General features: G+C 41.3%; 1 pseudogene; it reads right to left on the bottom strand.

The window, feature by feature from the left end:
* Positions 1 to 3,756: 3,756 nt before the first annotated feature.
* LOC125556392 lies at positions 3,757 to 12,307 on the bottom strand (annotated as a pseudogene).
* Between the last annotated feature and the right edge of the window lie 203 nt (positions 12,308 to 12,510).

Genomic DNA, 12,510 nt, shown 5'->3' with positions numbered 1-12,510 from the left:
GGCCAAATGGAGTGTGGTTTGCCGTCCCAAAGACCAAGGCGGGTTGGGCATTCATGACCTTGAGGTTAAGAATAGGGCCCTCCTCGGCAAATGGTTGTTTAAATTACTAACGGAAGATGGTGTATGGCAAACCTTCCTAAGGAGGAAATATGTGGGTTCCAAGGCGATATCCCAAGTATATTGGAAGTCTGGGGATTCCCACTTTTGGGCAAGTCTAATGGCTACGAAGAAATATTTCTTCTGCTATGGATCCTTCTCGATTAAGGACGGCTCGGAAAATTAGATTCTGGGAGGACAAGTGGCTAGGAAATGCCACACTCCGGGAACAATATCCGGCTCTATACAACATTGTACGCCACAAAAGGTGATACTATCGCCACGGTAATGGAATCATTTCCACCAATTGTGACGTTCAGAAAAGACTTAATTGGACCCAGACTCCATTCGTGGAATATCCTGCTCCAACGGTTGTCCATGGTGCAATTGTCACATGGGTCTGATGTATTCCGATGGAACCTCCATGGGAATGGACAATTCTCAGTGGATTCTATGTATAGAGCATTAATTCAGTCCGATGTGCCAGTTGTTAATAACAAGAAGATCTGGAAGATGAAGATACCTCTTAAGAATAAAATCTTTGCATGGTATCTTCGTCGCGGAGTCATTCTTACTAAAGATAACCTTATTAAGAGGAATTGGCATCGGACAGATGACATCCCTCAGGTCTCTGATGAGGAAAACAACCTTCTAACAGCCCCATACTCTGAGGAGGAAGTTAGAAAGGCAGTTTTCCTAATGGAGCATAACAAAGCCCCGGGTCCGGATGGTTTTCCTGCTGAGTTCTATCAGAAATTCTGGGAAGTCATCAAACCGGATCTCCTACTTTTGTTTACCGACCTACATGCTGGCCAACTAGAATTGTTCCGCTTAAACTTCGGTGAGATTATTTTATTACCTAAGGTTAATGAGGCTGAACGGATACAACAATATAGACCTATTTGCCTCCTTAATGTTAGTTTTAAAATATTCACAAAGGTTGCGACTACTAGGCTAAATTCGGTTGCTGAACATGTGGTTCGGCCTTCACAGACAGCTTTTATGCAAGGCAGACACATCCTAGATGGAGTTGTTATCCTTCATGAAACAGTCCATGAATTACACCGGAAAAAGTTAAATGGGGTGGTACTCAAAATAGACTTTGAAAAGGCTTATGACAAAGTCAAGTGGCCTTTTCTTCAACAGACTCTCAGAATGAAAGGATTTTCTGAAGAGTGGCGCGCTATGATCCATAGCTTCGTTTCTGGAGGTAGTGTTGCCATTAAGGTCAACGATGATGTTGGACACTATTTCCAAACGAAGAAGGGATTGCGACAAGGTGACTCGGTATCGCCCATGCTATTCAATATAGTGGCGGATATTGCTAGCGGTCATGATTGAGCGTGCCAAGGTTGATGGCCAAATTGATGGGGTAGTAAATCATCTAGTTGATGGTGGTCTCTCTATACTTCAATATGCCGATGATACGATTCTCTTCATGGATCATGACCTCGAGAAAGCGAGAAATCTGAAACTAATTTTATCAGCATTCGAGCAACTCTCGGGTCTAAAGATCAATTTTCATAAAAGTGAATTGTTTTGCTTTGGCGAGGCTCAAGACGAGGCCCACCTGTACGCTCAACTGTTCGGATGCGGGTTGGGTCAGTTTCCCATCACATATTTGGGGATACCGATACATTATCGGAGACTCACAAATGCTGAATGGAAACACGTCGAGGAGAGACTGCAAAAAAGACTTAGCAGTTGGAAAGGTAAACTGCTGTCTCTGGGTGGAAGATTGGTACTCATAAATTCAGTACTTAGTAATATGGTACTATATATGATTTCCTTCTTCCAGTTACCGAAAGGAGTTTTACATAGATTGGATGATTTCCTTCTTCCATTTACCGAAAGGAGTTTTACATAGATTGGATTATTTCCGATCAAGATTCTTTTGGCAAGGAGATAGCGAGAGTAAGAAATATCGACTGGCTAAATGGAGTGTGGTTTGCCGTCCCAAAGACCAAGGCGGGTTGGGCATTCATGACCTTGAGGTTAAGAATAGGGCCCTCCTCGGCAAATGGTTGTTTAAATTACTAACGGAAGATGGTGTATGGCAAACCCTCCTAAGGAGGAAATATGTGGGTTCCAAGGCGATATCCCAAGTATATTGGAAGTCTGGGGATTCTCACTTTTGGGCAAGTCTAATGGCTACGAAGAAATATTTCTTCTGCTATGGATCCTTCTCGATTAAGGACGGCTCGAAAATTAGATTCTGGGAGGACAAGTGGCTAGGAAATGCCACACTCTGGGAACAATATCCGGCTCTATACAACATTGTACGCCACAAAGGTGATACTATTGCCACGGTAATGGAATCATTTCCACCAAATGTGACGTTCAGAAGAGACTTAATTGGACCCAGACTCCAATCGTGGAATATCCTGCTCCAACGGTTGTCCACGGTGCAATTGTCACATGGGTCTGATGTATTCCGATGGAACCTCCATGGGAATGGACAATTCTCAGTGGATTCTATGTATAGAGCGTTAATTCAGTCCGATGTGCCAGTTGTTAAAAACAAGAAGATCTGGAAGATGAAGATACCTCTTAAGAATAAAATCTTTGCATGGTATCTTCGTCGCGGAGTCATTCTTACTAAAGATAACCTTATTAAGAGGAATTGGCATGGAAGCCCGCAATGTGTATTTTGTCACCATGAGGAGACAATAAAACATTTATTCTTTCAATGCAAATTGGCTCGTTCTATATGGTCAGTCATCCAAATAGCTTCTGGCTTGTATCCTCCCTGTAGTGTTGCTAATGTATTTGGCAACTGGTTACATGGGATTGATCACAGGTTTAAAACTCTTCTCAGGGTGGGAGCGCTTGCCATTATTTGGTCGCTTTGGCTATGTAGAAATGATAAGGTTTTTAACGATAAAAAGTACTTCTCTGTTGCAGGTTATCTACAGATGTACCGGGACTCTTCGTTTATGGTCCTCTCTACAACGCGTGGAGAATCGAGGCCTGTTTACGGAGGTGTGTACACGATTGGAGGCTACGGTGAGGGATACTTTTACCTAACATGGGTGGCAGCATGATCTAAGGATTGGCCCCCCTCCATATTAGGCGTTATACGGACTCTACATGTTTCGTTGTAATTCGCCTTCCTATTTTTATTTTTGTGTGAGAGGATCTTATTTGGCTGTGTGCATCTTAGTCATGCAGAGGCCGGGTGTAATGCTTAAATCTTTTAAGTAATAAAGCGCCCCTTTTCGAAAACTAAGGGTCCTCATCTCACCTCTGGGGCTCACCCGTACGTCACTTGGCGCTTCTTCCAAATCCTAAGGCGGTGTCTTCGACATCGTCAAGGGCTGATGCAGCGATGCCCTTGACCTCGAGCCCGCCCAACCCATCGGCGGCTCGACCTCATGATCATCCAGGCTGCCGGCGCCCGGCAGTCTCCGGCCCTTCCAATATCATATGTCCGTCAACCACTGTTCACTGCCGGTGCACCTCTCTCTCACATTCTCCGCCACACTTCGGCCCTCCCAGTTGTCCCTTCCTTCCCCACGAACACTCCGCCAAAGCCGCTCTTGGACCGACTCCTCATAAGTGCAACAATGAAACACCGGTGTCACCTGTTTTCTATGGGTAATGCATGACGACGAGCACTGGATTCACCTGTTTTCCATGGTAATTGCATGTTGTGTCAATCTTGTCAAAAACATTCATGATTTTCTAATCATCGTTAAAGGTGTTAATCAGTCATCTAGTACATCAGTGCATCCAATATGCCCCATACATCCAGGCCTCTGCACTCCAGAGATTTACAAAACCCATGCTCCAAACTAATAAATACTCCATGGCCCCATGCTCCTGAATGAGATGGGTACACGGCATGTCGGATCAATTCCATGCTTCTGTTCAATGCCATCGCCAGGTCATCACCGCCCACCCTACGCCGGTGAGATGGAGTCGCGCCTGCGGGTAGACCAGCGATCGACGGTGCCAGTTTACAAGAGAGAGTTTACATGAACCAATTGTCATGACTCGGCTACAGCTACTCTCTGGCCCTGGCCATTTGCTTCCCTTCTCTTCTGCCATCACACAAACAAATATCATCTTAGTACAGCAGCAAGCACAGTAACAAAAGTAAACACGAGTCAACTAGACCGCAAGAAAACGCCATGGAGGCGCGGAAAGAAAGCGGCACCTCGGTGGAAATCGAAGACTTCCTAGAAGTTGAGAATTGGCTGAACATCTCCCTCAAGCTCCTCCTATCCTCCTCCGAGGTCGATGGTCTAGCCTCTGAAGCAACAGACATGAGAGTTCCACTGGTGATAAGAGGCAGCTCTTGCGGGATATCACCACTACCGTCTCCTGGTTGGCATCGCACAGCCTCCTTGGCGGCTTCCAGCCCAGCGTCCGTGAGTATAGCTTTGAGATCAGCACCGCTGAACCCTTCCGTCATTGATGCGACAAGTTCAAGATCGGCATTGCTTGCCAGAGGAAGCTGAGACAATGTCCACAGTTCTGCCACCAGTCAGAATAACGACAATCTTTGCCAAAGTTTGTTCTCATAGCGTGTATTTCCAAGTACGTAAACAGGAGCATATATATGTCACCACCCAACCCACAGAGGTAAATCTCAAGTTTATTCTCATCATGTTGAACAGAAAGCAAATTGGACACACCATGTCATACCTACAGTGATAGCAGAAGTAACTTTCTACAAGAAATCTTACCTCCTTTGAGAGCACCCTGAGAATGTCCAGACGTTCATTCCATTGCGGGAAGTCGCAAAATACAAGCCGATCAAATCTTCCAGGTCGTAATAGTGCAGCATCAATTTCGCGCGGCTTGCTGTATTTGCAAGGAATAACCAAAATTATTCTTCAAAGGCACGAGTGATTTCTATAGAAGAATTTGAGTTAAGGGGAAAGAATGCAAGCAAAGGTAGCCAGAAGCAATTTCATAATCAACACGTGAGAGAATCAATATGGCTCTTTACTTGGGGAAGTTACTTCTATTTGAAAATGAATGGGGTACTTAGCAAAGTATGCACTTTATGCCCCTATTGACCGGAAATTCATGCTTTGGATCAAACTTCCCACAGGAGCAGTATTTTGGTATCATGGTGCTATTTTAGAAGGTTAGATAGTAATAGTATAGACTAAGAAAACCTGCCGAATCCTGCCTGCTGGTAAATGACTGTTTTTTTTTCTTTCTAAAAATTATTTTGGAGGGTCTAGAATTTGTTTTCTTTTTTACAGGTAGCAGATAATGCATCTGTTACCCTTTGCAGTAACTTACTTGGTGGCAGCAAATACAAATACTCCCGTCAGAGCTTCTACACCATCTAATTCCGTCAAAAACTGCACAAATGGTACAAAAGTAATTAAGAAGCAGGAGCGTGCGTTGATTTTACCTGGTTGACAACACGGTCAGTAACTTGTGTACCATGTTTTCCTCGCTGTGGTACAAGAGACTCGAATTCGTCAAAGAAAAGTAAACAAGGTGCCGCAGCAGCTGCCTTTGCAAACGTATCACGAACCTATGCATAAAAAACTTAAAATCAGAACCCAATTATACATTGTTTAGTTTTTAGAATGCTTTTTATCTATTACTGATTTACAGCTTATGGTTGACTAGGGATGTGTAACTATGCAACATAGTATGGAAGGTAAACCTCTAATGGATCGTGAAATGCTAGTAGTGGCAGAGCAAAAGGAATGATAAATCGTTCGACTCTTTTGCTTCTGTAAACTAATTAGGCCACTGCAATCCTGCCCGTTGATTCAGAAAAAAGATAATCAAATTCAGAATGATGGTTCCTCACATATTGCTCAGTAGAACCAATGTACATATTCATCAATTCTGGCCCCTTGATTGGAATGAACCGTAAAGAATACACAGCAGCTACAGATTTCACAACATGGGTTTTGCCACAGCCTGTTGGGCCATACAGGAGGATGTTCGATCGCAACCTTACAGGAGCTCCAGCAGAAAACTTCGGATATTTTAGTGGCAATTCAATAGTCTGCAATGAAGAATGAGAAAAGGTAAGCAGGAAGCTCCTGAGCAACAAACACGGAATATTTCATTCTCTCTGTTCATGAAACTTTGAGTTTGATGAGACAATCCTCCAACATTTGGAATTATTATGTGTGCATACCTCTTTAATAACATTTACAACTTCGGAAAGTCCTCCGACATCTTCCCATCCATTGCTAATTTCAGGGGAAAATTTACTAATATCACGCATCGCAACAGGAGAAAAGTTCCTCATGGCTTTCAGGAAGTCTTCCTCCACCAGATTTACAGTAGAAGACCCAAGCAAACGATCCGAAGCAGCAAGCACAGTGTTATCAACCAAAATTCCCTACAATACAGGAGTACATAAGGCATGATCAAAACTAAAAAATACAAGCAAGAAAGAATACAAAATAACCCTGAGCACAAGTGTAGACCAAAACAGAAGCATGCTCCTGTTATGTCTTTGCTCCATCAGGTCTATGATGTGAACTTCAAAGCTTAGCCAGGTTCCAACCGTTAGGACATCTTTCTATGGTACCATACAAAGTTTTACGCAGTAACTAATACACCCAAAAGATTAAGTTGCTGAAAAATAAGTAACCAAATTTGATTTTTTCTTATAACAGACTCCAAATGCCAAAACATTCCAAGCGAGAAATAAATGACTCTTCATAAAAAAAATCATAACATGAAATGCATCATTATGGAAAAATAAGACTACCAAATCATATGCATCATAACCATCACATTTCGAAGCAATGTTGCTGATGATTTCCGCAGTACATAGTAAGTGAAGCTTGACAATTGTCTGCCTCAGTATCTCTATACGAGCAGGCGCAGACAAACCAGGAACTTGGACATGAAGATCAAATCTCCCTGCAATAAAGATTAGAGTGTAAATACTTTTTCATAAAGGGTTTTTAAACGATTAGAATCTCTCCCTATGTGGCTGATCTGCAAGCAGCATAATGACTGCATTTTCGATGGCACTCATGGTGGAGATCAAGAAAGTATGCAGGCTTTGGAGGTTGGTGGGCCCAGCACCGTTAGACAGGTTGTTCAAATGTGAGATAGAAAGATAGCTGCTCTTAGGTGGGCAGTAGGTTAGGGGTCAACTTATATCTTGTATTTGTTAAACTACTGTCTTAAGTTGTCATGCCTACAGGCAACTTGCTGTGTTTACAATTCGTCTAATGAATGAAATGATCTCCAGTGGGAAAAAAATGATATACAGATTTCCTGTGTATTCTCAAAGAAGATGATTGAGCTTTAAGATCAGAGAAATAGGTAAGGGATAAAAACCTGAGGAAGTCAACTCTTGAGGAAGACACTTAAGTGACTTAGCTGAAGCCAGAAATGCAACAGGTCCATACCCACACATGCCATGACTTTTATCCTAACCAGAGCATGGAGACACGTTAGTGAAAAAAAATCGGTAACATACAGTACAATGACAAGTGTTATTGTATCCAATGGAAATTTAGGTGTCCCTGGAGCTGATGGGTGTTTCCTCACAGAAAATTAAATAGATAATGAGAGTGTGAAACTTCCGGACAGACTTACTCTGTACTCATCTAGCATGTCTATCAAATATTTCACAATAGCACTAGAATTGGACGACTGAGATTTTAGGTTGTCCGGGGAGAATGAAATTAGACTGTCCAGATCATCGAATATTACAATTGAAGGGGAGTGAACAATAGCTTCATAGATATAGTCTGCAATTTGCTGGAGCTGCTTCTTATTCTTCTCAGTAGCTAGCTTTGAGCAGTCTACATAAACCCTACATATGAAAAAACAAGCATATATTAGTACCATGTAAAGAAATATTTAGTGCCATGGAAACATATTTATTTAAAACTTAAATGACGCCCTAACTCAGGTTCACCACAGCTCCGAAAACAAAATCAGTTTAAACAAAATATTTGGCTTAACATGTTTTATTCATCAGCACATAAGCACTCAATCCATTTGCCCAAAAGTAAACGAAAACAATTTTGCAAAAGAAACAGACCAGCTTTAAAGCAATAGAAGGCCTGAATTTTTTTGACTGAATTACACTCAGCAATTACTTCATTGCCAACTACTCAACTTATTCTGATAACTCGAAACCATCTGGCGCTTACTATCAACACTACGAAATACTACGCCATTATTTTTCTCCCATAAAAAAATGAAAAACTTAACCAACAGTATACCATGCTTTGCTCCATGAGAATGCACTTCAACTTTAAAAATATGAGTAAAAGAAGAAAAGGAAGGTCACTTTTATGATAATCTATAACTTAGGTAACTGCACTTAGCCAACTATGAGTGCACCCAACAACTTGGCACTTGGCAGTCAAAGGTCAAAACATAATCAACCAAGTAGGACAAATTGGCAACTAATTTGCTTACACATGAGCCAGAATTTCTTTATGCTATTCAAAGTGTCTTGCAACAGCTTTGCATAAGGTTGTTTTCCCAGAACCCTGAAATGAGACAAAAGTAACAAATAAAAGAGTAGTACGGAAAAACAGGAAGAAATGAAGACATTTCAGAAGAACCCTAGTGCAAAATAGATATTTTGAACTAGATTCATATAAGATTTCAATTAATCCTAAGAGGTAAGAACGTGTGCTTACTGGAGGGCCATATACAAGAACATTTCCTGGATAGGGACACTTTATTCTACTCAATAATTTTAGAGATGCTGAAGACAAAACCACACTTAACCCTACAGAGAAGTGCATCAAGATTCAGTCAGATGGTGGATACTGTTAGTAGGATAATGGTCATCAGGAGCATGAATTATGCCATACAAAAGGTTGAATGCAAGTCTAAAAAAGGATTTACTTTTTTCTATATCAGAAAATTCGTTCTACAGCCAACTTAAATTAGAAAGACCTCTGTCAGAGATTTTCCTTGCTCGTTCCATTGTTGAATCAAGGGATATAGCCTTATTCAACTCCAATTTCTGAAGAGCCTCTTCAAAGTTATCAATATCAAACTCAGTTGCCATGCCAAGTTCAATTTTCTTGTGATTAACACCAAAATCAGAGGTAGTCGTCAAGAGGTAAATGAGGTCAACAGGACTGCCTCTTGTTTGATCAATCACTTGAAAGTGAAGTAATGTTTCAGATGGCAGAAGCACTGTGTTTAGTTCAGGTTGGGCAATCTGAGAGGAGAGTCCCTTGAGCTGCCCAATAAGCCATGATCTGATGAAAGACCTCTCCTGTTTTAACTTAACACTTTCCTCCCAATTTGCAACTGCAGTAATATCATTAAACCCACGCAACATGTTGATGTTATCGTCCGTGGGAGGATCATCAGCTAAAGATATCTCACCCACCGTTGGGTAAATATCCTGTTCTTGACAGTCTAATGCACTGTTATCATCAGAATTTCTCTCCGGCATCTTAAAGTGGAGTGGATGAATTGTTATTGACGGTGTACTCTTATTTACAGCGGGTGAGAATCTCTGCACATAAACCCCTACAAATAAACTTCATTCGTTAGCACATTCCTACTAAAATAAAGTTTAGAAGTGCCAGTAGAGTGTTCTGCTAAATTGTGTTGTTAATTTGTCTGCTTATTTTCATTTATGTTGCACATAGAAATACCATTTGAGTTGAATTGCAGCAATATTAGGGTAAAGCAGTTTTTACTGCTTGTACAAACTCTTTCGGCCTTTTAACTAAAAATTAAGGTCTTTGAGAGTGGTGCTTACTTTTCTTTTGCAATTATGGAGTGCACAGAACACAACACACCTTACTATGAAATCATAACCAAAACAAAAGAAGTAAACCAATGAAAAGACAATTTTGATCAAAAAAATACAACTGCATCACTTACCTCATAAATCACAGATATATCCATTATATAATTAAAAAGAGATTGGAAAATAGATATCAAGATTTAAAATAAACTTATATGAATGAATACTGTTCTCCATTTCTTGATTTTTGTACTAAACCGATGAAACAGAGGATGGATTCGAGAAGAACAATATGCCTCACAAATAGTTATAACATTATATTTTATTTTAAAAAACAGAAACAAGAAAATAAATATCAACCTATTTAAATGAAACAGTAGATGTATCGGGAAAGCATAATCTGCTCTTTAGTTAAAAGTCCGAAAGAGTTTGTACAAGCAGCACAAACTATTTACAAGAATGGGTGTAGCACATTATGTCAACCTATTTAAATAAAACAAAAAAGAATGGGTGTAGCACATTATGTCAGGATCTGAAAGATACTTACATGAATGAACACATGTTCCAATGTAACAGCGGATGGATTGAGGAAGCATAATATGCTCTTTAGCAACAGAATCTGATAATATGATGTGGACGACAATGTGACTATTCCTCTTCATACCAGGCACTGAACCCTTGATCTGCTGATCAGATCCTTTTCCATTTTCTGTACTATCCTTTGGAGAGAATTTAGGGGTGATACTCACCAACTGAAGATTACCGAGAGACAATTTTACAGCATTATCTGGGTGAATCTGTACAGCATATGTAACAAACACACCCAGTTGAATTCCGTTATATTCAAATCGATCTACATATTTCCCTCCTGCTTCCTGAACACGGAGGAGTGCCTTTTTATGGGGCTGTGCTTTGAGTAAATCTTGTTTAGGGGCACACTCGATAGAATATGCATCGCCTTTTCGTTTCTTTGGTGCAACAGCAACTTCAGTTCCAGGAACAAGTTGAACTAAGAAAACAAAATAGGGAACAAAAAGGTTAACATGCATTAAAAATGATGGATAATTAGTTAATTGGACTCACCTATTGAGTTACTAGGTGATGCTGAAATAACAAGAAATTCCACTACATTATCGCCGTGCAACCATAAGGGAAATTTCATACCATCATAAACAATACCAACCTACATTAAAAACCAAAAGTGGCCATCAAGCATAAAAAAGTTAAGAAGAAGAAAACGAAAGCTTTAGATGCGGATATATGGGCAGCCTACAACTTATGATTTTTTACATAGGATGCTTCACATGTAAAACTAGACTAGCCTGATTCGTGAAAAACTAATAAAAAACATGCTTCCATGTATGTAATATTTTGTACGTAAGTCTGCAATGGCATCATAACTTTTTTTTTTGAGGAACAGAACTAATAAATTTCGGCGATTTATCACTATACTTTTTATGGAGCAATACCGTCGAACAGCAATCTAAATGTTCATCTTGCCTTCCTCCAAAGAAATGTTCATTAGTATTTTATCGTAATGCTGATTTGGTGATAATTGAATGGTTAAGATGCGCCGACCAATATGATGTTACCTGTTTCAAAATGGCCTCTTCTGCCAACTCTGAGTTAAGCTCCAATACTTCCCAGTCCTCCTCACTTATTGGCTCCACAGATACAAATTTGGCTTTTGGCAACACAGAAACAGCACTCAGTGATGCTTTCGTATTGTCAGGTAGCGAAATGCATGCAGCAAATTGTTGGGAAACCTAGAAATAAGAATGTGCGTGAACATTGCTGGCAATTCAGAATTTCAGATTCTTTATCATCCATGAAATTCGATTTTCTGGGATTTGCATGCTTTGCACAAATAACAAGCAAACACCGAACCCATTCGATGTGAAGATCATAAACATATACCAAACACCTTCGAATTCTGAACCATTCATATTTCAAAAATTCAGCCACTTGTCAGAATATAAACTAACATGCAGCATCGTCAGTTCAGCCACTACCAGATTACCCAGTTTATGGGTTTGATTGATGAAAGGATTTCTGAAGCTTGCATCTTTTCTCACGATTTTAATTTAGGGAGAGTGAATTTCAAGCTCCACTAGGAACCACAGCTGAACTGTAATCAAAACTTTCCATCCTCTCTGGGCACTACGTGCGTACGATGGGAGGAAGGAGGCGCATTAAAGGTGGCGGCTTTTAGTTTACCTCGACGGCATCTGGGGAGGCGGAGGCGGAGACGGCGCCTGCCCAGGCGAGACGCCAGCGCGCCCTGTCGGGGCCGTGCAGCTCGAGGGCGAGGACCGCGGGGAGGGAGCCGCCGGCGGCGGTGCGCTCGAGGGCTTGGATGACGAGGAGGGGGAGCGCGACGAAGCAGCTCCGGACGCCGGGCACCGTGCGCACCACCACCTCCATGGACGATGCAACCCCTGCCTGCTCGATCAGCGGAGGCCGGCGACGTACGGAACGGAACGCGCGCTAGACGGGCCGGTGGATGCTCAGAGCTGCCGTGCGTGGGACTTCCTTTTTTTTTGCGGGGAAATTCAGAGAGCTTTATTGAGTAAAAACATTCTTGGAACAATCAGCCATGAGGCTGGACACCAAAAAGTTAGAGTCTCGTCAAGCCAACTCTCGGTCACATTAAATGTGCATGCACGTTTTGCACACAAGGAGCCGGTAAATTGGCTGACCTGTTTACATGTTGAATAACAAAAAAGGAAAAATGA

The sequence above is a fragment of the Triticum urartu genome, chromosome 5, assembly GCF_003073215.2.
Source record: "Triticum urartu cultivar G1812 chromosome 5, Tu2.1, whole genome shotgun sequence".
Lineage (NCBI taxonomy): Eukaryota > Viridiplantae > Streptophyta > Magnoliopsida > Poales > Poaceae > Triticum > Triticum urartu.
This window is presented reverse-complemented; position numbering and strand designations above follow the sequence as displayed.